This window comes from Camponotus vicinus, unplaced genomic scaffold (assembly GCF_025532165.1).
Source record: "Camponotus vicinus isolate PSW18456_S1 unplaced genomic scaffold, iyCamVici1.0 SCAF_3, whole genome shotgun sequence".
NCBI classification, from domain to species: domain Eukaryota; kingdom Metazoa; phylum Arthropoda; class Insecta; order Hymenoptera; family Formicidae; genus Camponotus; species Camponotus vicinus.
This window is the reverse complement of record NW_028141967.1, coordinates 13,304,499-13,331,656: the sequence shown is the minus strand read 5'-3', so window position 1 is coordinate 13,331,656 and position 27,158 is coordinate 13,304,499. Positions and strand designations below refer to the sequence as shown.

General features: G+C 31.2%; 1 protein-coding gene across 8 annotated transcripts in view; it reads right to left on the bottom strand.

Moving 5' to 3' along the window:
• Rh50 (Rhesus blood group-associated glycoprotein Rh50) overlaps window positions 1-22,068 on the bottom strand; it is a 415,396-nt gene extending 393,328 nt beyond the window's left edge. For 3 of the 8 annotated variants that reach the window (XM_083092852.1, XM_083092847.1, XM_083092854.1), the window contains exon 1: window positions 21,790-22,068. The gene's annotated coding sequence lies outside the window, so the exon portion shown is untranslated. Of the gene's footprint in view, window positions 1-8,802; window positions 8,916-9,301; window positions 9,355-21,789 lie in introns of those variants that run through there. The other 5 variants (XM_083092849.1, XM_083092846.1, XM_083092853.1 and 2 more) reach the window with 4 other exon arrangements.
• Between the last annotated feature and the right edge of the window lie 5,090 nt (window positions 22,069-27,158).

The following is a 27,158-nucleotide window of genomic DNA, read 5'->3' as shown; positions in this document are numbered from 1 at the left end:
GCCACTCTTAACTTATCTCGTATTTAATATTTATTACGAAATGTATATAAAGAATTAGTAATTAATACAAGGTCTGAAGCATATTTTTGCCTTTTACGAGCAGTAATGTCAGAAAGAGGATACTGCTCGCACGCATCAATCAGAGAGAGTCACATACGTGTGCTACGCAGAATGATTGCATGTGAGCCGCATCCTTTTCCTGACATTACTGTTTATCAGTTTAATTTCTGACAAATGGAATTTAAAATAATTTATTTAATAATCTGTATTCCTTGTTGGGATTCAGAATATTAAACGGATTATTAGAAATTAGGTGGATAAATTGGAGAAATAGTCCATTTATTGCGTGTGTTGAATATTAAAGTTTATTTGTGCTTCATTTCTGATCTTTAATTTGTACGCGTCAGCGGTGAGCGAGTACCACGTTAATCAATGTACATGCGACGTGCGCCGGTCCGGATATTGCGTTCGCGGAGAAGATTCTAGATGTACAGAGAATCGTGTGCGAGCGTTACGTTCGGAAATCATTTCCGCCCAATTCTGGGCATTCGCGCTGAGACAGTCAACCGTACCGGTCGTATTACGTTTTTGCTCCACTCGCTCTTTTGTGGTCCTGTGATTCACTCATTAAAAGTTATAGCCTTATATATACTGATATTCATTTAATCCTCTCCATAATCCATCAACAGGTTATGGGCCCAGTGCACGTTTAGTGAGGTTTAAAAACGTTGTGAACAGTATAAAGAAACTTTGAAGAAAGTGCCACGTGGCAACGATCGAAACGAACATGGCGGTGGAAATGTTCGGAAGAGGCATTACCAGGTTCAATGGAACAGACTTCCAAACCTGGAAATTCGAAATCAAGCAAGCTCTTGTTGCGCACGGTTTGTATGATATAGTGGACGGAACCAGAGCAAGACCCGCCGGCGATGACGCAAATGTTGCGGTCAAGACCTGGGTGAAGGACAACGCAAAAGCGATGAGCCTGATCGCATCTTCGGTCGAGAGAGAGCAGCTGCAAGGCCTGACAAACTGTACGTCTGCTGAAAGTATGTGGAGTACATTAACGAGTATTTATGAGAGGAAGTCAGCGTCGAGCAAATTGCTGCTACTTCAGAGATACCACGAGTATCAAATGAAGTCGGAAGACACTGTGATACAGCACGTCACTAACGTCCAAAAATTGGCCAGTCAGTTGAAGGATGCTGGTCATGAAGTGGCCGAGATGGACATAATGGCAAAAATACTGGGTTCACTGCCGGCAAAGTATAGCATGCTAAGCACAGCGTGGGACAGTGTTCCAGTGACGGATCAGACTGTTGGAGTGCTACTTGAAAGATTAATTAAAGAGGAAAGTCGGTTGACTGCAGAAGATAGTGCCGCAAATGCCCTCGCCGCTGTAAAAATCTGTGACAAAAAGAAAGGTGCTCGAAGCGACAAGGACACACACTTTAAGAAGAGGAGTGATCGACAAGGAAAAATGGCCGTGGAATGTTACTACTGCAAGAAGAAAGGACATTTTGCGCGAGATTGCTACAAACAGAAGAGAGACAAAAAGTTTGAGAAAGAAAGGACAAACAACGAAAACAGCGCGTTCATCATAACAAGTTCGAGAGGCAAGTGTTTTGAAATGAACAGTTTCGAATCAGCGCAATCTAGAGGTGAAGTGCAAAACATGATGACAAGTGACATGAAAGACACCTGGATCACCGACAGTGGCGCATCCTGCCATATGACATACCGACGCGAGTGGCTCACTGACTACAAGTCTGTTGTAGGTGAAATGGTGTCGCTAGGTAACGATAAACAGTGTAACGTGAGTGGAAAAGGAACAGTATTAATTAAAAGACTTATCAATGGTCACTGGGTAGAAGGCAAACTAGAAGATGTTCTGTTTGTTCCACAAATTAAAAGAAATTTGTTCTCGGTGGGTGCGTGCACTAGAAAAGGTTTTTATGTCGGTTTCAACGAACAAAGTGTTGTACTAAAGAAAGACAATAAAGTTCAAGCAGTCGGCTACAGACAATCAAATGACATTTATAGACTTCTCTTCAAGGTAGTGACAAGTGATCAAACAAGTGACAAAGTAGTGAATCTGACTACGTCGTCGTTACAAACGTGGCACGAAAGGCTAGGTCACATGAACATAAAGAAGTTAAGAAGTGTAGTAGCCAGTTCATTGATCCATGGTGTTAAAATAAACGATAACAGTGATTTCTTCTGTGAATCCTGTCAGTATGGAAAGGCTCATTGTCTGAAATTCAACAAAATCAACGCACAACCAAGAAAGTGGAAGGCTGGTGAATTTATACACACAGATTTGTGTGGCCCTTTCCCTGAGTCGTCCATCGGAGGAGCCCTGTTCTACCTGTTGTTCATTGATGAAGCCACAGACTACAGAACCGTGTATTTTATCAAACACAAGTCTGACGTGTTTGAGAAACTCAAGGAATACGAAAGGAAAATCAGAAACAAATACGGTCACAGTATAAAAGTCTTGCGAGCAGACAATGGAGGAGAATATGTGAATGAGTCAGTCAAGAGTTATCTAAACAAGTTTGGCATAACCATGGAGAACACAGCACCGTACACGCCAGAACAAAATGGAAAAGCCGAACGAGAGAATCGTACAATAGTAGAGTGTGCCAGAACGATGCTGCATGCAAAAAATTTACCCAAGAAACTGTGGGCCGAGGCAGTTAATACTGCTATATATATACTGAATCGCACATCTGTCAAAGCTGGCAAAGACACAACTCCTTACGAAGCCTGGCATCAAAGGAAGCCTGAACTGTCACACACAAGGATTTTTGGAAGTGATGCATATGTACATATTAACAAGCAGTTCCGACGGAAACTGGACAAGAAAGCCAAGAAATTGATACTTGTAGGCTATCAAGCTGAATCTCAAAATTACAGACTGTGGGATTCAACAACTGATAAAATAGTGACATCAAGAGACGTAGTATTCAACGAAAATGACGGACAAGCAAAGAAAGAAAACCCAAAACCAGTAACACAAGCGTGGCCAGTGTGGGACGAGACCGATGCAGAGGAAACAAACAACAACGTCACAGAAGTTGAAGAAGAGGTCGTCGCAATCGATTCTAGTGAAGAATCAGAAGTAGAGGTGGAGCCAGCAAGACACACACGTCTGGAGGGTGCTCATACTACACCAAGTAGACAACTGCGAAACAGAGCATCCATACAACCACCCAAAAGGTATGAATTAAACTATGCACAGCATAATATACCAGAAACTTTTCAGGAAGCCGCAAACGGGAATAACTCTGATGAATGGAAGCGAGCCATCAAGGAAGAGCTGGAAGCTCACAAGCGAAACAACACTTGGACGCTTGTGCCAAGACCTGTAAAACAAGACACTATAGATTCAAAATGGGTCTTCAAGGTCATTCAGGATCATGGTGGCAAAGTGGTGAAATACAAGGCCAGACTGTGTGCACGAGGATTTCAACAACAATTCGGAGTCAATTATGGAGAAACTTTTGCACCGGTGGCCCGCTATGACTCTCTACGAGTATTGTTGGCTTTGACTGCACAAAGAGACTTAGAGATGCTGCAATTCGATGTAAGAACTGCCTTCTTGTATGGTGAGCTGCAAGAAACCATCTATATGGAGATACCGGAAGGGATCGAAAAGTCGAAAAAGAAAAATACTGTTTGTAAGTTAAACAAGTCGTTGTACGGACTTAAGCAAGCACCGCGCTGCTGGAATCAAAAATTTAACTCGTTTCTAAAATTGTTTAACTTTGTTGCAAGCAATGCCGATAAGTGTATCTATCGTGCGGTTGTAAATAAAAACATAGTTTATTTAGCGTTATTTGTAGATGACGGTCTAGTCTTAAGTAAATCTCTAGACACAATAAAAGTAATATTAGATAGTTTAAGTAAAGTGTTTGAAATAACTATTGGCGACGGTAGTTCATTCGTTGGCATGGAAATCGTACGTGATCGAGCCAAGAAAACTATGTTTGTTCATCAAACCACATATCTCACTCGTATTATTAAGAAATTTAATATGGCCGATGCGAATGCTGTAAGTGTACCTGCGGATCCACATGTAATTTTAACCGTCGCTGATCTAGAGTGTCACGAACTGAGTAATGTACCTTACAGAGAGGCGGTGGGCTCTCTCATGTTCCTTGCGTTAGTTACTCGACCGGATATTGCATATGCGGTAAATGTTGTTAGCCGATTTGTTAACAGACCTAATAACAGTCATTGGTTAGCTATTAAGAGAATCTTTAAATATTTACTTAGTACTATAAGTTGCGGCCTGTTTTATGAAAGTCAGGATAATGGAGAAATACTAATCGGTTACTCCGACGCCGATTTTGCCGGCGATGTTGATACGCGTAGATCAACCACAGGGTACATTTTTAATATTGGTACTAAGCCTGTGACATGGTCGTCTCAAAGACAGAAATTGGTCACACTAAGTACCACAGAGTCTGAATATGTAGCAGCTGCAACCGCAGCAAAAGAAATTGCATGGCTTCGCAAATTATTGTCAGATTTAGATTGTAATACTACATCTCCAACAAAACTTTACGTGGACAATCAAAGTACAATAAAATTAATAAAAAATCCTGAGTTTCATAAACGCACAAAACATATAGATATCAAATTTCATTTTATACGAGAGAAAGTCGAAAAACATGAATTAGACATTGAGCATGTGTGTTCCAACAATCAATTAGCTGATTTGTTAACTAAGGCCTTACCAAGAGATCGCTTTCATACTATTAAAACAAATCTCTGTATTTTCGATATGAAGCACATAAACGGTGGGTGTGTTGAATACTAAAGTTTATTTGTGCTTCATTTCTGATCTTTAATTTGTACGCGTCAGCGGTGAGCGAGTACCACGTTAATCAATGTACATGCGACGTGCGCCGGTCCGGATATTGCGTTCGCGGAGAAGATTCTAGATGTACAGAGAATCGTGTGCGAGCGTTACGTTCGGAAATCATTTCCGCCCAATTCTGGGCATTCGCGCTGAGACAGTCAACCGTACCGGTCGTATTACGTTTTTGCTCCACTCGCTCTTTTGTGGTCCTGTGATTCACTCATTAAAAGTTATAGCCTTATATATACTGATATTCATTTAATCCTCTCCATAATCCATCAACAGCGTGTATTGAAGTATTCCTACTACCGAGTGTCGATAATCTATATAGAATGAATCAAGTCATCTTTTAATCATCATATGGACAAGACTAAAAAGTCACTGAATTCGGGTCATGAGACGACTTTTAGCCATCTTTCCGTCGACTTAACGATGTGAGTAAAAGATGTCTATGACAAAAAAATGTCCAGTTTTAGTAGTACTTTTAGACGACTTGGTGCTGTGTGGGTAGACTACTAAACTCAATTTTCACACTTCCATAAGTTTTTACTGTGCAGTCCGCTATTGGGTATGCTATTATTTTATGCATAAAAACTACAAAACATTTTTATACAAGGCTAATGTCTTTATAAAGTGATAGCTTTAGACGTCATGATGATCTAAGAAGTCGATAAATAAATATATAATTTTATACTTTTTTTTCTTTCTCAATATATAATCGGCTTCCCCGTGTCCGTTTGCTATACTTCAACCGTAGAAAAGGAATTTTAATTCTATGCAGGCAATAAAAAATGGCACATGCCCAAAAATTACAGTGTTTTGTCGATAAAACAAATAGATTGAAGGATCCCCTTAAGGCGCCAACAGTATACAATTATCAAAATTTTAAAACGCCTAAAGGCGCCTACAGCAGCAAAAGGGTTAAATATAATTATTAGAATTAACACAACAAACACATACCATATAGCAAACACAAGAAAAATGTTGGAGATTATACAGGATGTCCTAGACCACCCATACACCCCTTTTCTTTCAAAAACTAAGCATTTTAGAGAAAAACGTTTTCAACAAAAATTGTATGGTTTTGAGGGGAACATAAGATGGTGTCATTGGTTTGACCTTGGATGGCATCGTTAAGGTGAGGTCAAGAACACCTTTAATTTCTTAAATGGAACTACCTATTTTTTATTGCATATTCTTATAGCTTATGTCGAGAGCTTTCCAAAACACTATAATAAAGTATTTTTTCATCTAGTACTTTTCGAGTTATAAAGCTTGAAATAATTTCTTAATTTTACATAAACCATAAAATATCTAGTAAAATATTCATTTTTCGATTATCTTACCTTAATACTTTTATGTACAAAATAATGAGAGGAATCGATTGGTGTAAAGAAAACACATAATTGTTTCGAAAAAAAAAATGTAATTTGCAATTAACAATTACATTTTTCTTTCGAAACAATTTTGTGTTTTCTTTACATCAATTGATTCCTCTCATTATTTTGTACATAAAAGTATTAAGGTAAGATAATCGAAAAATGAATATTTTTCTAGATATTTTATGGTTTATGTAAAATGAAGAAATCATTTCAAGCCTTATAACTCGAAAAGTACTTGATGAAAAAATACTTTATTATAGTGTTTTGGAAAGCTCTCGACATAAGCTATAAGAATATGCAATAAAAAATAGGTGGTTCCATTTAAGAAATTAAAGGTGTCCTCGACCTCACCTTAACGATGCTATCCAAGGTCAAACCAATGACACCATCTTATGTTCCCCTCAAAACCATACAATTTTTGTTGAAAACGTTTTTCTCTAAAATGCTTAGTTTTTGAAAGAAAAGGGGTGTACGGGTGGTCTAGGACACCCTGTATTATCAATAAATAAGGATCTCAGAGTGTTCATTTCTTCTTGATTAACTAGTTATCTTAGATGGTGCTAGCGGCGACATTCTTTAGCATTTCTAGCGAGCGCGCATGGTATTTCTGTATAACCCATGCTTTTTTGTTGTCACGTTCACGTGTAGAAGAACCTCTCTGATTGTTATATTTTCCTTTCTTCCGTGTACTCAAAAAGTATATTTCATCTCACACAATGTAATCTAATGTCTCTGCTAATATCAATAAAATACATAATATTCCATTAAAAGAGAGAGAGAAAGAGAGAGGGAGAGAGAGCATGCGTGCGTGCGTATGTGTGTAGTGTGTGTAGTGTATGTAATTGTCTTCCATATTTTTCTAACCGTCTTTAAATCTTCCAAATTACTCAAAAATTTACATACACGATAGGCAATCATTCTGAAAAATTCCTTTTAACATTTTATATTTGCATCATATTTTACACAGAATTAGGTAAACCCTTTACTTCATTATATTTTCGTGGCAATATTAAATTTTTATTGATTCTTCCAATCGATGTATTTCATATGTACATCTGATGATAGTGAAACTTTTATACTTGAGTTTAGACCTGACTTTTGAAAAGCTTCAACATGGTTCTTTATACATTGTACTCACACAAAAATTACATATATACATAACATACATACATATATATACATATTGTGTGTGTGTGTGTGTGTGTGTGTGTGTGTGTGTGTGTGTGTGTGTGTGTGTGTGTGTGTGTGTGTGTGTATACAGGGTGTCCCATTTTAAAAGTTCCACCCTCATAACTTTTCAGAATCAACGTTTGAAGGAAAACGACTCGGATAAAAGTTGTAGGGAACAAAGGGGGCTATCTAACAGTGACCTTGGATTCGACATTAAAGGTCACTTTCAAGGTCATTTGAAGGTCAACTTCCGTTTTTTAAATGGGAACCCCTATTTTTTATTACTTATTCTTGTAGCTTATCTCGAGAGCTTTCCAAAACACTATAATTAAGTACCTTTTCGTTAAGTGCTTTTTGAGTTATGAGGCTTGAAATAATTTCTTAATTTTACATAAACCGTAAAATATCTTGTAAAATATTCATTTTTCGATTATCTTACCTTAATACTTTTACGTACAAAATAATGAGAGGAATCAATTGGTGTAAAGAAAACACATAGTTGTTTTGAAGAAAAAATATGTAATTTGCAATTAACAATTCCATATTTTTTCTTAAAAACAACTATGTGTTTTCTTTAGACCAATTGATTCCTCTCATTATTTTGTACATAAAAGTATTAAGGTAAGATAATCGAAAAATGAATATTTTACTAGATATTTTATGGTTTATATAAAATTAAGAAATTATTTCAAGCCTCATAACTCGAAAAGTACTGCTACAAGAATATGCAATGACAAATAGTAGGTTCCATTTAAGAAATTGATGGTGACCTTCATGTGACCTTCAAATAACTCTTCAAGGTCAAACCAATGGTACCATCTTATGGCTATCTTTTCTTAATTTTACATAAACCGTAAAATATCTTGTAAAATATTTATTTTTCGATTATCTTACCTTAATACTTTTATGTACAAAATAATGAGAGGAATCAATTGGTGTAAAGAAAACACATAGTTATTTTTAAGAAAAAATATGTAATTGTTAATTGCAAATTACATTTTTTCTTTCGAAACAATTAATTGATGAAAAAATACTTTATTATAGTATTTTGAAAAGCTCTCGAGGTAAACTACAAGAATATGTAATAAAAAATATAGGGTTCCATTAAAAAAATTGAAGGTGACCTTCACGTGAACTTCAAACGACTTTTCAAGGTCAAACCAATGACACCATCTTATGGCCCCCTTCAAGCCATATAACTTTTGTCTGAGGCATTTTACGCTATCGCCCCTACCTGAGGAGATATTCCCGTGGACGCATTAAAATTGCCCACCATGTATACATATGTATATATGAAGCGAATCGTAGCACAGCGCACTAGTCTACAGAACTAAAGGTCATGAGTTCGATTCCCAAAACCGAAAAATTGTATACACTCACTTCTCTCTCGGAAGGCAATGGCAAACCACTGAGAATATCTTGTCAAGAAAATTTTCCTAATATAGCCGTTTGGAATTGACGTTAAACACTAGGTCCCACGTTTGCTAATCTAGGTGCGCAACACATACATATATATGAAAGGAAGATCACTGCGTTTAAAATCGAATAAAGAGACTGAGGAGGATATATGTATATATATATACATATATCCTCCTCAGTCTCTTTATTCGATTTTATTTTTCTTGCATGTAATGTAATCATATTCATTTTAAAATATGCTAATAATTAGAAAGAAGGAACTATTGTTTCTTCCTTGCGCTCCAACTACTGCGCTGTGACACTAATTTACCAATTTTGATTTAATTTTAATTAAAATATTATTCAATATAAAAATTTCTATTTTACTACTTGCTAGTAAATAATTTAATATTACATTGAACATTTTATATAAAATTAATTATAATAGTGTTAAAACATAATAATTCTTTAAAGTTATTACCTAGTCACAAATTTTGTTTTTACTCTTACCGAGCTTGCGCGATAACTGTCGACATGTAAAGCGTCGTTTATCAAACTGTCGCAAATATCGTTCCACGTCGTTTAAGCCTCATTTAAGCTAGTTCTGATAATAAGAGTCGCTCTGGGATCATTATGCTTATTTTTATGAACCCCAAGCAAGAGGAAATTAGCAACATGTTATCTTTACATAATTTCTTTGTTATATTTTTAAGGCAAACAACAAGAAATAGAAGAAATCGCAATTTATATAATATATTAGAAAAGAAAACAAATTTTTTGGATAAAAAACTATTGTTTATTTTGTCGAAAATCAAAATATATCAAAATATATCAAAATACATCTTTTCCGTATCAATATCATACTGGAGATGCTAACCAATGCATAAATGGATTTGTGTAGATTTTTAGGATGATCTCATCAAGCGACGCAGTAGCGTCGCGATGCCAAGTACATAAAAAACCGCATTCGATGTTAAGAGTCACTGCTTTCGGATATCGAGACGCTATCAAGTAACTTATCTGAAGTAGCTTTTACATCAAATAAATTTTTGATTAAAATACCTCATGATTAATACCTCAGAAATTAAAACCGTAATCAAAAACCTAACAACACTTTCCAAACAATGTAAATTCAAGTTTTTAATTGCGACTAGTTTGACCAAAATTGTTTATGGTCAATTCTGAAGTATGATAATCGTATACCAGAATAGTGACAATTTTTCTCTCGTTTCAATTTTTCAACTTTCAAACTCACGTATATATGCTTCCACACATACACATACAAAGCGATTTTATCCTAATAATATATTCGCAATGTTACGATTTATAATAAAGATCCGTTCGTAATATTTATAAAATATGAGCGATTGTTTAGCCAATCAGAACTGTCATTTAAACAATCATTTTTATCTGCATCGATACATCGATTATCTTTTATTTGAAAAGAAATATAATATATTATAATATTTATTTATATTATTACATTTATATTTATTTATATTTATATTTATTTATTTTTCTTTATATTTATATTTGTTTATATTTATTATTAATATTTCTAAGTTATTAAAATTAATAACCTAATATTACAAAATATATTATTAATTAATTAATATTTGAAAATTGGCTAATTTTTAATGTAATTTAATTACTTTTTTCATTTTCTTTCAATCGTTATTTTTCCTCAATCTCTTCCATTTTCTTCATTCTTTCTATACAATATTCTTTCTTTTTTTTCATATTCTTTTATTCTTTCCCAATCCTTTTCACTTTTTTCCATTTTATATAACAGTGCTGGGATTTATTTGCAACTTTTGGCCAGATTTCTTAGCTTACGCCTACTGTTCCCCTTTTACCGCTTGCGCCTTAGCGACCGCGCCGCCGCGCCGCACAGTGGGGGAAAAAGCACCTTTTGTGGACAAAATTCAGCCGACAATCGAATTCTTAACAGATTTAAAAAATTTTTTTTTAATTTGTTGGAAATTGCATAGGCTTTAAATGCTATATGCGTAAATTTTGATTACGGCCCAAATTAAAAATGGCGGATCCAATAAAGTAGGCATGAATATCAAAACTGTATGATTGCGAATAAATTCGTAACAAAATGTGCATGTATTTATGCAAAGATGTTATTATGTGTTTGTAGTTAATAATTATGAATCTGCAGTTGAAAAAATGGCGGATTCAAGATGGCGGAAAACTTTTTACAAATAGCCGGATTCTCATGAAAATCAGTTTTTAATGGATTTTCGGGATCGCTGAATCTGAGAATAAAATGACAAAATTCAAGAAGGCAAATCTAATGAATCTTTATGATAAGATAAACGTCGTTGATCACTTATTTTATAAGGAATTATGTAGTTCATTAAGGAAACGGCAGAATTACTCGGACATTGTAGTTCATTAAGGAAACGGCAGAATTACTCGGACATTGTACTTATGAAAATGAACAAGGCGAACTATAAAAGCATTATTTATAAATTGTTTAAACTGACTTACAAAAATCAATCTGTTATGAGTAGCCATTTTCTATTATAAAACGGTAAAAAGTTATTAAGCAGTTTATTTTTAATCTGTTCAAGTTAATTCTCATCGTAATTGTATTCTTCTCTAATTTTGTCAATTAATACATCTATATTCTTTGTGTTTTTTGGTATTATTCCATATACAGAACCAGAAAAGTTCCTGTCTCACTGTAAAGTCCATCATAATGCAATGCAAATTTAATGAAAAATAATGTGATTCTTTATCGAAAAATATGCAGAGAACTGTATAATATTGAAGGTATATACTGGGTGTTAAAAAAGTCTGAACACGGTCGAATATCTCGATAAGGAAGAGTTTTACTAGAAAGTGTTTCAGACAAAAGTTGTATGGCTTCGAGGGGGACATAACATGGTACCATTTGGTTTGACCTTGAAGAGTTATTTGAAGGTCACGTGAAGGTCACCTTCAACTTTTTAAACGGGACACCCTATATGCTTTTGCATATTCTTGTAGCTCATCTCGAGAGCTTTCCAAAACACTATAATTAAGTTAGTTTTCGTTAAGTACTTTCCGAGTTATGAGGCTTGAAGTCATTTCTTAATTTTACATAAACCGTAAAATATTTTGTAAAATATTCATTTTCCGATTATCTTACCTTAATACTTTTATGTACAAAATAATGAGAGGAATCAATTGGTGTAAAGAAAACACATAGTTGTTTCGAAGAAAAAATATGTAATTTGCAATTAACAATTCCATATTTTTTCTTCGAAACAACTATGTGTTTTCTTTACACCAATTGATTCCTCTCATTATTTTGTACATAAAACTATTAAGGTAAGGTAATCGAAAAATGAATATTTTACAAGATATTTTACGGTTTATGTAAAATTAAGAAATTATTTCAAGCCTCATAACTCAAAAAGTACTTAACGAAAATGTACTTAATTATAGTGTTTTGGAAAGCTCTCGAGATGAGCTACAAGAATGTACAAAAATATATAGGATGTTCCATTTAAAAAAATTGAAGTGACCTTCACGTGACCTTCAAATGACTCTTCAAGGTCAAACCAATGATACCATCTTATGGCCCCCTCGAAACCATACAACTTTTGTCTAAAACATTTTTCTCTATCTTGCTTATTTTTCGAGTTATTTGGCTGCCTAAGTTAAAATGGGTCACCCTGTATATATATATATACAGGGCCCATTTTAATCTATCCAGTCGAATATCTCGAAAATCAAGCCCGGGAGAGAAAAATGTTTCAGACAAAAGTTGTTTGGTTTCGAGGGGGCCATAAGATGGTATTATTGGTTTGACCTTGAAGAGTTATTTGAAGGTCACATGAAGGTCACCTTCAATTTCTTAAATGGAACCTACTATTTGTCATTGCATATTCTTGTAGCTTATCTCGAGAGCTTTCCAAAACACTATAATTAAGTACCTTTTCGTTAAGTACTTTTTGAGTTATGAGGCTTGAAATAATTTCTTAATTTTACATAAACGGTAAAATATCTTGTAAAATATTCATTTTTCGATTATCTTACCTTAATACTTTTACGTACAAAATAATGAGAGGAATCAATTGGTGTAAAGAAAACACATAGTTGTTTTGAAGAAAAAATATGTAATTTGCAATTAACAATTCCATGTTTTCTCTTAAAAACAACTATGTTTTTTCTTTACACCAATTGATTCCTCTCATTATTTTGTACATAAAAATATTAAGGTAAGATATTCGAAAAATGAATATTTTATTAGATATTTTACGATTTATGTAAAATTAAGAAATTATTTCAAGCCTCATAACTCGGATAGTACTTAATGAAAAGGTACTTAATTATAGTGTTTTGGAAAGCTCTCGAGATAAGCTACAAGAGTGTGTAAAAATATATAGGGTGTTCCATTTAAAAAAATTGAAATGACCTTCACGTGACCTTCAAATGACTCTTCAGTGTCAAACCAATGATACCATCCTATAGCCCCCTCGAAACCATAAAACTTTTGTCTGAAACATTTTTCTCTAAAATGCTTTGTTTCCGAAATAATTGCGTGCGTTAATTAAAATGGCTCACCCTGTATATATTATCTAAAAATAAAGGAGTTATTTAAGGTGTAAGAGTTAAGAAGAGTTAAATCTCTTAGATAATATATATATATATATACAGGGTGGGCCATTTTAATCTATGCACCCAAATTTCTTTGTACCTAAGACAGATACGGAAAAATGATTCAGACAAAAGTTTTATGGTTTCGAGGGGGCCATAAGATGGTATCATTGGTTTGACCTTGAAGAGTTATTTGAAGGTCACATGAAGGTCACCTTTAATTTCTTAAATGGAACCTACTATTTGTCATTGCATATTCTTGTAGCTTATCTCGAGAGCTTTCCAAAACACTATAATTAAGTACTTTTTTGTTAAGTACTTTTTGAGTTATGAGGCTTGAAATAATTTCTTAATTTTACATAAACCGTAAAATATCTTGTAAAATATTCATTTTTCGATTATCTTACCTTAATACTTTTATGTACAAAATAATGAGAGGAATCAATTGGTGTAAAGAAAAAACATAGTTGTTTTTGAGAAAAAATATGTAATTTGCAATTAACAATTCCATATTTTTTCTTAAAAACAACTATGTGTTTTCTTTACACCAATTGATTCCTCTCATTATTTTGTACATAAAAGTATTAAGGTAAGATAATCGAAAAATGAATATTTTACAAGATATTTTACGGTTTATGTAAAATTAAGAAATTATTTCAAGCCTCATAACTCAAAAAGTACTTAACAAAAAAGTACTTAATTATAGTGTTTTGGAAAGCTCTCGAGATAAGCTACAAGAATGTGCAATGACAAATAGTAGGTTCCATTTAAGAAATTAAAGGTGACCTTCATGTGACCTTCAAATAACTCTTCAAGGTCAAACCAATGATACCATCTTATGGCCCCCTCGAAACCATAAAACTTTTGTCTGAATCATTTTTCCGTATCTGTCTTAGGTACAAAGAAATTTGGGTGCATAGATTAAAATGGCCCACCCTGTATATATATATATATATATATATATATATATATATATATATATATATATATATATATTATCTAAGAGATTTTATATTATTCGAGATATGCAGAGTGTTTCATTTAACTCTTACACCTTAAATAACTCCTTTATTTTTACATATACAAAAAAATGGTAAAGAAAGAAGTTGTATGAATGAAAGGAGGACATAAGATTGTGACAATTATTTGACTTTTGGATAGTCTTTTGAAGGTCACATGAAGATCACCTTCAAATTCTTAAATAGAAACTCCCATTTTTCATTACATATTCTTGTAGCTTACCTCGAGAGCTTTTCAAAACACTATAATAAGTGTAATAAGTATTTTTATAAATACTTATAAAAATAATAAATAAAGTATTTTTTCATTGAGTACTTTTCGAGTTATGAAGCTTGAAATAATTTCTTAATTTTACATAAACCGTAAAATATCTAGTAAAATATTCATTTTTCGATTATCTAATCCCTATATTTTTATACACAAAATAATGTTAATTTGCAATTAACAATTACATATTTTTTCTTGAAAATAACTATGTGTTTTTTTACACCAATTGATTCCTCACATTATTTTGTGTATAAAAATATAGGGATTAGATAATCAAAAAATGAATATTTTACTAGATATTTTACGGTTATAAATTAATAGCACAAAATTTTAATTAACTAATTGTATTGATCTTAGTTTTTTCATTTCTCATGTTTTTTAAATTTTAAATTTAAAATTTAAAAAATTTTTTAAACAATTTTAAAAATTTTTTATTGTTAGATTTTTTTAGACATTTTTTTAATTTTTTTTGGTCTTTGTACTTGGTGTTTTTTTTAATACCTTTTTGTAAATTTTTTTTAGTATTCTTCAGTGTTTTTTAATGTTTATATTATTTAAACTTTATTATTTTAAGGTATATATTATTTATTGTACAATGTTCTTTTCATTATTATTTTCATCTTTAGGAATAAAATAATATACAACAAATCGGATAAAGACAGCAGATGTTAAATGATGCACACTTTTTATCGTGATGCACGTTCTTTTACCAAAGCAGTCTTATGAGACAATCTGCATAGGGGTGAATAAGACCTACACAGAATCTTTTTCAAACTTATATCAAAAGATAGGTCTTGATGAGAGGAATCTAGGTATATTACTCCCCTCTTCTTAATTCCTACTTTCAGAATTATGGGTGAAAAATTAAATCACTTAAAACGTGTATTTTTACATCGATCTTGACAAGTAGAGAACTAGGAACTATTGCTCTGTTTCTACTAATTCCCGAATAAACTAGAACTGTTGCCCATCCTCCACCCGATTCCGAAGCCTCCTGTAGGAGGGCGGAACTGTATTTACGCATGTACTTTCCATGTAGAAACTAGATCCACCCCTCGGACACGGATTGGATTAGGTTATCTTTCAGAAATGGAGTCTCCCCCGTAGAGGGGATGGAACCCACTGTATCCATGCATGTCCTCAGTCTAACCGGGAATCAGATAAAAACAGAGCAATAGTCCCTAACTTGTCCCTTTACTTGTCAAGATCAAAAATATACGTTTCAAGTGACTTCAGTTTTTCACTGATAACTCCGTTTGAAGTAGGAATTAAGAAGTGGGGGTGGTATGCCTCGATTTCGATCTTTTGATATAAGTTTGAGGAAGATTCTGTGCAAGAGCTCTTCTTTACCTTAATCGAATATAAAATAAATAGAAAAGAAATGCTTTAGAATTTTAGAGAAATGAAAAAACAAAGCCAATGAGTCTTCTTGAAACTGTAAAACATAAATTTCGGAAAGGAAAAATTTCAAAATTTCGCATTACATTGCCAATTAAGAAGACGGAAACAACAAATAAACCAAAATGGCAGTCGATTAAATAAACTGAAAGAAATTTCAAAATATACGTTAAATAAATTCAATGAAGCTATTAAAAAAAGGAATAATTATTCACAACATCGATATATACTCGCTCGATAAACTCTTCGAATACAGCAAGAGGTAATACCAAGGTTTATAATATCATTAAAATATTTTACAACATTATGTTCACACATAATATTGTATCCAGAAAAATTACAAAATTTGTAACAAAAAGAAATATCATATTAAATACAAATTTAGAAAAGTAAACCAAAACGTTTATTGAAAATGTTAAATACTTTATTATACAATATAGATTGAAAATGTATATAATACTTTCCATACGAAGTATATAATTCGAATCATATAGATTTCAATTAAAATTTCATTCCGATTGTTCAAAGATATAAAAAAAAAACAGAGCGTATAAAACAGTCCATATTAGCAACTACACATTATATTATACAATCTATTTTAAGCCGATGCTTTCAGTTTCAGCCGATAAATTAATACGTTTCTTTTTATTGTTTTAAAAGAATCTACTGGACATTTGGTCCAATGGTAAAAAGGAATTAATGTTTAAACAAAATAATTCTTCAAAATGTGGAAAATTAACAGCGCATTATTTTGAGATCTGGATAAAAGGAGTGTTCTTTTCAAACGTTGGACTAAAAAAAGCTTTATTATTAGATTCCTGGACTGCCCATTGTTTTGATATAATCCAAAGAAATAAACCAGATTCTATACAAAATATTAATTTGTTAACTATCGGCTGTAACAACAGGAAAAAAACAACCATTAAATACACTTTCTGTTCCAAAAATAACCGGAATGGCTCCATTTTAATGAAATTAGTGGCGCCATTTGTTGGTGGGATATTGATTTATGAAATGTCAACCTTCCTTAATAATCTGTAAATATTTTCATGACATTTCGTTCACTAGAAGTAAAGATACGACGCATTTAAGTGACAGTAGTTTGTATACATCGGTCGAAAAATGATTAAAGAACAAAGAATCAACATTAAATTCTGTGTTAAGAACGGTAAAAGTGCTACAGAAACGCTCCAAATACTTAAAATCGCTTATGGAGGTAATTATTTATCACAAACACAAGTTTTTGAGTGGCATCGACGATTTAGAGAAGGCAGAGAGAATGTGGATGATGATAAACGTTCAGATTGATCAATTGAAACGATAACTGAAGAAAATGTCGAAAAAGTGCGTGATTTCGTAAAATTTCGAAAAAATCTTCAGTGAGATTCATGGAAATGGAACTTGGAATATCCAAGACAATAATTCGCCCTGAATATTGAGAACCAGTTGGTGATTGTTGCATGATAATGCACCTTCTCATTGTTCGTCAATTGTCACTGATTTTTTGACCAAAAATCACTATTTTCTATTCCCTAAGTTGCACTTGGCGATGAAAGGAAATCATTTTGCATCAATTGAAGACATTCAACAGTCAACGACGAGCAATCTCAACGCCATTCCAATCAGCGACATAAAAAAGTCATTTGATGCACTCCTTGAACGTACAAATCATTGTATTTCTGCTGAGGGAGAATATTTCGAATAAATAAAATGATTTTTGTCAAGATTTCTTAACTATTTTTATTTTTTTTTTTAAAGCCATTCCGGTTATTTTTGGGACAGAAGGTGTCTATTCGATTTCTATTCGTGGAAATTTTGTTTCAAACATTTTTCGGATTATGCTTTTAGATCTTAAAATCAAGCTTCATTAAAGACTGTTATTTTAAAATTACAAACATTAATACAAAATCAATTTCCTTCACGGAAATTTAAAAATTTATTCAAATACGCACAGTATAAAAGTAATTATTTAGAAAATAGGTCAGAAGAATTTGAGATATAGATTTTTGTTTCCTGTACACCTATAGATTTTTGTTTCAAAAATCATTTGAAATCAACGTGCGATGTATGTTGTGAAGTTGCTATAATTGTCTATGCATGCAAAAAATCTCTTTGTAAAAAATATTTCTTTCACAATTATCATTTTTATAATCGATATGAACCATAAATACTTATGTACGATGTATGCTTATGTAATATTTTCATACAATGACTAACTAAAAACATTTGTGTTACATTTGTACTTTAAGAAAATAAATATAAAACGTAATCAATCTTTTATTATTACAATACTATTCACTTCATACTTTCAGATGTATTAAGTTTATCGTAAATTTATTTAAAAATAATGTAAGAAAATTATAATTTTTAATTTATTATTAAGTAATATTTATATTATCTTATATGTAATCTTATTATATTAATTTTTATATTACATGTACTAAAAATTAATCTTTATATTACATATATTAAAATCCCTATAATAAAAAAATATGTTTATTAATATATTATTAAGTAAATTATATATTTATATTATATTAATCTTTTTATATATTACATATTAAATCAAAACAATCTTTATAAGATTTTCTAGATAATCTTTATAAGAAATCTGAAGAGTAAATAAAAAAATATATGATGTATTTGTAAAATATTAATATATGTTCTTCTTACAAGTTTTTGTGTTTTCCAAGTTTTATAATCCAGGTAGCAAGCACACGTCATTTTGACGTTCCAAACTGATCACTTTTAGTCATATGTCATCGAAATGATTGATTTGTTACATGACTTTATATTGACGTCTTGATATAACATTATTTTGACGTCATTTTCAGTCATGAACTGACGATTATTTTATTATTAATGTGATTAGTTAATACATCGATCCCATAAAAAATCTTTTAAAATTTTTTATATAACATGACTTTCGCGATCAGACTTTAACAATTTTTCTTTCGATGCATGCATTTATCTGTGCACGACTCATGTTGCTTAACCACTCAAAGTGTTCATTAAATTAGTGCATAGTGAAAATATTAGCTATATCAATTGAGTGTAATTAAAGTGTTAAAAAATATACACATTTTTTTATAATACAATTGATTGGAAAAATACATTTTTATAAAACGCAGGCAATGAAAGGCATTATTTGTTAAAATTTTATATGATATTAGGTGTGTTTTTTTATTTACGTTTAAATAAAATAATAATAACAAATATAAAACTTGTGATCTATTTTCTTATCATATTTGCGTTTTCCAACGTTTTCGAATAAAGCAGTTTAATCGATTCGAGATTCTTCTGAAGAATAAAATGGCTGTAATTATTCAATGATGCTCTCGAATCAGTTAATCTGCTTTATTCGACAACACTAGTAAATACAGTATTATGCTAAGAAAAAAACATCAAAATATGGTACATTTTATGACGTCAAAATGCGATACATGTCATGACGTCAAGAATCTGTGACATTAGACCGTCACTTTTACGTAATAAAAACGTCAACTCGTGACGTCAAGAATAGTCAGTAAATAATCAATTTGAAACGTCAAAATGACGTGTGCTTGCTACCTGAGAACAAATAGTATATTTTTATCATATAATTTATAATAATTTAATAAAAAACACTTAAATTTTTAAAAAAAGCATAAGTATATAAAAATATAAACAATAATAAAAAGAACCATGTCCATGTATCTATAAAATCTAGACCATGAGCGAACAGACATACCTATGTGTATAGAAGCAGTCCGAGTAACAATAATATCAAGATCCCGAGTACCCACATTGTACGAGGTTACAAGAGGAATCAAAGTATACATACTAACCTAAATCCTAATTTCCAAAACACGTGTGTGTTCAATGTTATCAACAGTTCAATGTTAAACAACAGTTGTAAATATATCAGAGTATGTTGACAACGAAAGTAATACGTCGTCAGTCTTCTTGCGCCCAGGGCACTTCCCTGGAATTACTGCACTTGTAAAAATGTCGCTCATATTGTAGGATTCTATGCCTATATTGCAACGATAATATAGTATTTATAGGATATGTTCGACATCTAAACGAGCCCATAAGGTTATCATACGAATGTATGTATAACAGGTATATTTGTTGCAATGATTTGACACCTCCGATGATGATCCGATTCTTGATTAAATCTGATTTTTTAACCCCCATATACATCCTGCACGCATACGAGCTTAGGAGCCAAAATGTTTGTTTTCTTAATATTTTTGATACGCTTTACACACTGATATACAAATCATCAATGTTAGCCACAATTTAGGACACAGTTGTTTATTATCAATGGGAATTTTCTTTATATTGCAACGATAAAAACATATTTGATTGTTACAGGATAACCTGTATAACTTGCAACAATTTTCATGTATTATATTTTAAAATTATTAATAAAATATTATATTTCATCATTAATAGTAGTTTTTATTATATTATTTATATTACTTAATTGGTATAATAGTGCCAAATTATTTTATCTTAAATATTTATTTAATTTCACCTCTTTTTATTTTTTATCGAATCTCTTTATTTAATACATAACCATTGATACTTGTATATTTTAATCAATTAAAAAGAACATCTTGCAATATATCAGCAGCGTCAAGAGCTCCACATTCTCAATTATTAAAGAAAAAGAGCGCTCAAAAAAGAAGATTACTTGTATCTTTGAGGATATTAATTTCAAACTCGCGTTTACTAATTTTTTCTTGTTTTGATCAATACTACTTGCTTTCAAAATATGTAAACTTTCTTTTAACATCTTGTCGCCTAAAATAGTAATAAAAAATAAAATTATTAAAATCACGCATTAAAAAATATAAAAATTATATCATAGACAATTTATAGTTTCATTGTATAACAATAAATAACATAATATTTAATTAAATAATCTATTAATCTTTCTTTGCCGAGAAATCAATGATGTCGAGAAATTCATGAAGACATATGATAATAATAAAAAGCATAAAAAGCAAAATAAAATTCTATGCCCAAATATAAATTAATTCAGTAATACATGAAACATAAAACCAAATTTGAAATAAATGAAGTTTTAACAATAAAATAATTATATTTTAAAAATTATACTATTTTATTCAGATTAAGATATAAACAAATGTTAATCAGTATTCTTCCTTCTATAATACATATCAAGATCAAAGTCATCAAACAGTATACATACACCTATTAATATAAATAAATGTTGTATAAGTTTGATATCATTATATTCCATCAATATATGATAGAGTTTTAATAAATTTTTTTTAAAATTGCTATTTTTAAATGCTCAACATTTTTTTACATCAAGTAATAATTTTAATTATTCCTTTTATATTCCAGACTTGCATTCTCTCTACATTTATTACACAATATCACTAAGTTTTTTGTTAAAAATCGGTTAGAAAGTAAAATAATAATAAAATAATAATAAATAATAATAAATTTTTCAAATAAAATCTAAAATGTTTCATTAATGTTAAAATTACACAATATAAATTAATTTGATTATAGTGTATTTTACTTTATATATTTTCATTAATTGTTATTTGGAAAGGGGAAGAGAGAAAAAGAGAGACAGAGAGAGAGAGAGAGAGAGAAAGAGAGAGAGGGGATATCATTTTAAAATGCGTGTAACAAAATTTTATTTTCATAAATTACTTTTCTTACCTTTTGTGTCACTTTCAACAAAGAAATGAAGGTAATATGCAGAAAGAGAGAGAGAACTTATTTCCAATTCACACACTATTTCTTAATGATATTTATATAAGGTTATATATATATATATATACATTTATACATATATGTAATTATCTCTTGGATACAAATCAGTATTGCATTACTCGTATCGATACAAAATTTTGAAGATTTATCTCGAACAATTACACAAATCATACGCAACAAGAAATATGATTTCGCAAGCAGAATCACGAGGCATCTAACTATGAGGATAAGCGAAACGGCACTTATCAACATGAAGAGAATCGTTCAATGCCGTCATACAGATGACACGCGATCGATTTGTTCTGTTCGAGGAAATACATGGTCAATATGTACTGATATAATTAGACTGTCCATGAAACGAGACAAACAAGTCACGATTCATAGTAGTAATATGATATTCTACGATTGCACAGAGCAAAATCTATGCAACATCGATAAAAATATTGCATCAAATTGCATGCAAATTTTGATATCAGCAATTAATAAATATTAAGAATTAATAAAAAAATGCTGTTACCCTTGAAACATATTTTTAATATATTATCAACTTCTAATAACAATATATAAGTAATATATTATGGTTTCTAATAACAATATATAAGAAATATTTTATGGTTTATGTAAAATTAAGAAATGATTTCAAGCCTCATAACTCGGAAAGTACTTAATGAAAACTAACTCAATTATAGTGTTTTGGAAAGCTCTCGAGATAAGCTACAAGAATATGCAAAAGCATATAGGGTGTCCCATTTAAAAAGTTGGAGGTGACCTTCACATAACTTTGACAACGCTATTCGAGGTCATAATAATGTTGCTGTGTAATGCACCACATAAAACCCTATAACTTTTGTATGAAACATTTTTTTTTAAAATGCGTATTTTTCGAATTAAGGGGTTTCCACACTTTTGGTAAACCCTGTATATATATATATATATATATATATATATATATATATATATATATATATACAGGGTTTACCAATTAAGAAATTATTTCAAGCCTCATAACTCAAAAAGTACTTAACGAAAAGGTACTTAATTATAGTGTTTTGGAAAGCTCTCGAGATAAGCTACAAGAATGTGCAAAAATATATAGGGTGTTCCATTTAAAAAAATTGAAGTGACCTTCACGTGACCTTCAAATGACTCTTCAGTGTCAAACCAATGATACCATCTTATGGTCCCCTCGAAACCATAAAACTTTTGTCCGAAACATTTTTCTCTAAAATGCTTTGTTTCCGAAATAATTGCGTGCGTTAATTAAAATGGCTCACCCTGTATATATATATATATATATATATATATATATATATATATATACAGGGTGACCCATTTTAACTTAGGCAGCCAAATAACTCGAAAAATAAGCAAGATAGAGAAAAATGTTTTAGACAAAAGTTGTATGGTTTCGAGGGGGCCATAAGATGGTATCATTGGTTTGACCTTGAAGAGTCATTTGAAGGTCACGTGAAGGTCACTTCAATTTTTTTAAATGGAACATCCTATATATTTTTGTACATTCTTGTAGCTCATCTCGAGAGCTTTCCAAAACACTATAATTAAGTACATTTTCGTTAAGTACTTTTTGAGTTATGAGGCTTGAAATAATTTCTTAATTTTACATAAACCGTAAAATATCTTGTAAAATATTCATTTTTCGATTACCTTACCTTAATAGTTTTATGTACAAAATAATGAGAGGAATCAATTGGTGTAAAGAAAACACATAGTTGTTTCGAAGAAAAAATATGTAATTTGCAATTAACAATTCCATATTTTTTCTTAAAAACAACTATGTGTTTTCTTTACACCAATTGATTCCTCTCATTATTTTGTACATAAAAGTATTAAGGTAAGATAATCGAAAAATGAATATTTTACAAGATATTTTACGGTTTATGTAAAATTAAGAAATTATTTCAAGCATCATAACTCAAAAAGTACTTAACGGAAAGGTACTTAATTATAGTGTTTTGGAAAGCTCTCAAAATAAGCTACAAGAATGTACAAAAATATATAGGGTATTCCATTTAAAAAAATTGAAGTGACCTTCACGTGACCTTCAAATGACTCTTCAAGGTCAAACCAATGATACCATCTTATGGCCCCCTCGAAACCATACAACTTTTGTCTAAAACATTTTTCTCTATCTTGCTTATTTTTCGAGTTATTTGGCTGCCTAAGTTAAAATGGGTCACCGTGTATATATACAGGGTGAGCCATTTTAATTAACGCACGCAATTATTTCGGAAACAAAGCATTTTAGAGAAAAATGTTTCGGACAAAAGTTTTATGGTTTCGAGGGGACCATAAGATGGTATCATTGGTTTGACACTGAAGAGTCATTTGAAGGTCACGTGAAGGTCACTTCAATTTTTTTAAATGGAACACCCTATATATTTTTGCACATTCTTGTAGCTTATCTCGAGAGCTTTCCAAAACACTATAATTAAGTACCTTTTCGTTAAGTACTTTTTGAGTTATGAGGCTTGAAATAATTTCTTAATTTTACATAAACTGTAAAATATCTTGTAAAATATTCATTTTTCGATTATCTTACCTTAATACTTTTACGTACAAAATAATGAGAGGAATCAATTGGTGCAAAGAAAACACATAGTTGTTTTTAAGAAAAAATATGGAATTGTTAATTGCAAATTACATATTTTTTCTTCAAAACAACTATGTGTTTTCTTTAGACCAATTGATTCCTCTCATTATTTTGTACGTAAAAGTATTAAGGTAAGATAATCGAAAAATGAATATTTTACAAGATATTTTACGGTTTATGTAAAATTAAGAAATAATTTCAAGCCTCATAACTCAAAAAGTACTTAACGAAAAGGTACTTAATTATAGTGTTTTGGAAAGCTCTCAAGATAAGCTACAAGAGTGTGTAAAAATATATAGGGTGTTCCATTTAAAATAATTGAAGTGACCTTCACGTGACCTTCAAATGACTCTTCAGTGTCAAACTAATGATAGCATCTTATGGCCCCCTTGAAACCATAAAACTTTTGTCTGAAACATTTTTCTCTAAAATGCTTTGTTTCCGAAATAATTGCGTGCGTTAATTAAAATGGCTCACCCTGTATATATATATATATATATATATACATACAGGGTTTACCAAAAGTGTGCATAATTGAGTTAGTTTTCATTAAGTACTTTCCGAGTTATGAGGCTTGAAATCATTTCTTAATTTTACATAAACCATAAAATATCTAGTAAAATATTCATTTTTCGATACCTTAAAAATATGTAATTGTTAATTGCAAATTACATATTTTTTCTTAAAAACAACTATGTTTTTTCTTTACACTAATTGATTCCTCTCATTATTTTGTACATAAAAGTATTAAGGAAAGATAATCGAAAAATGAATATTTTACTAGATATTTTATGGTTTATGTAAAATTAAGAAATTTCAAGCCTCATAACTCGAAAAGTACTCAATGAAGAATTACTTTATTATAGTGTTTTGAAAAGCTCTCAAGATAAGCTGCAAGATAATGTAATAAAAAATGTAGGGTTCCATTTAAAAATTGAAGCTGACCTTCACATAACCTTGACAACGCTATTCGAGGTTATAATAATGTTGCTGTAATGCGCCACATAAATCTCTATAACTTTTGTATGAAACTTTTTTTTTTAAATGCGTATTTTTCGAAATATTAAGGAGTTTCCACACTTTTGGTAAACCCTGTATATATATACAGGGTGTTCAAAAAATCCAGGACCGGTTGAATATTTCATAAACTGTGCACTTTAGAAAGAAATGTTTCAGACAAAAGTTGTATGGCTTGAAGGGGGCCATAAGATGGCGTCATTGGTTTGACCTTGAAAAGTCGTTTGAAGGTCACGTGAGGGTCACCTTCAATTCCTTAAATGGAACCCCCTATTTCTTGTTACTTATTCTTGTAGCTTATCTCGAGAGCTTTCAAAACACTATAATAAAGTATTTTTTCATCGAGTACTTTTCGAGTTATGAGGCTTGAAATAATTTCTTAATTTTACATAAACCATAAAATATCTAGTAAAATATTCATTTTTCGATTATCTTACCTTAATACTTTTATGTACAAAATAATGAGAGGAATCAATTGGTGTAAAGAAAATACATAGTTATTTTTAAGAAAAAATATGTAATTGTTAATTGCAAATTACATATTTTTTCTTCGAAACAACTTTTCCATTTAAGAAATTGAAGGTGACCTTCACGTGACCTTCAAATGACTTTTCAAGGTCAAACCAATGACGCCATCTTATGGCCCCTTTCAAGCCATACAACTTTTGTCTGAAACATTTCTTTCTAAAGTGCATAGTTTATGAAATATTCAACCGGTCTGGGACTTTTTGAACACCCTGTATGTATGTGTGTATATATATATATATATATATATATATATATATATATATATATACAGGGTGTCCGATTCCTGAGTTACCACACGAAAAGTAGTAGTAGATTGGGTCAAACTGAGAAGAAAAGTCCTCTACCATTTTGCAATATTCGCAATAATTATTAAAAAATAAGCAAAAATGTCTCGCTACATGAGAAGCGGTAAACCGCTTGTAGTGTGATTATTAAGTGATCAAACGAAAAGTGGTGATAGATTGGGTCAAACTGAAAAGAAAATTCCTCTACCATATTGCAAAATTCGCAATAATTATTAAGTTATAGGCAAAAATGTCTCAGAGTATTAGAAGCGGTACACAGATCGCTTCTCATGCGCTGAGACATTTTTGTCTATAACTTAATCATTATTGCGAATTTTGCAAAATGGTAGAGGACTTGTCTTTCCAGTTTGACCCAATCTACCACCACTTTTCGTTTGATCACTCATTAATCGGACACTGCGAGCGATCTATCGCTTCTCATGCGCCGAAACATTTTTGCTTATTTCTTAATAATTATTGCGAATTTTGCAAAATAGTAGAGAACTTTTCTTCTCAATTTGATCCAATCTACCACAACTTTTCGTTTGGTCACTCAGGAATCGGACACCCTGTATACAGGGTGTTTCAAAAGTCCCAGAACGGTCGAATATTTCATAAACTATGCACTTTAGAAAGAAATGTTTCAGACAAAAGTTGTATGGCTTGAAGGGGGCCATAAGATGGTGTCATTGATTTTACCTTGAAAAGTCGTTTGAAGGTCACGTGAAGGTCACCTTCAATTTTTTAAACGGAACTACCTATTTTTTATTGAATATTCTGGTAGCTTGCCTCGAGAGCTTTTCAAAACACTATAACTAAATATTTTTTCATTAAGTACTTTTCGAGTTATGAGGCTTGAAGTAATTTCTTAATTT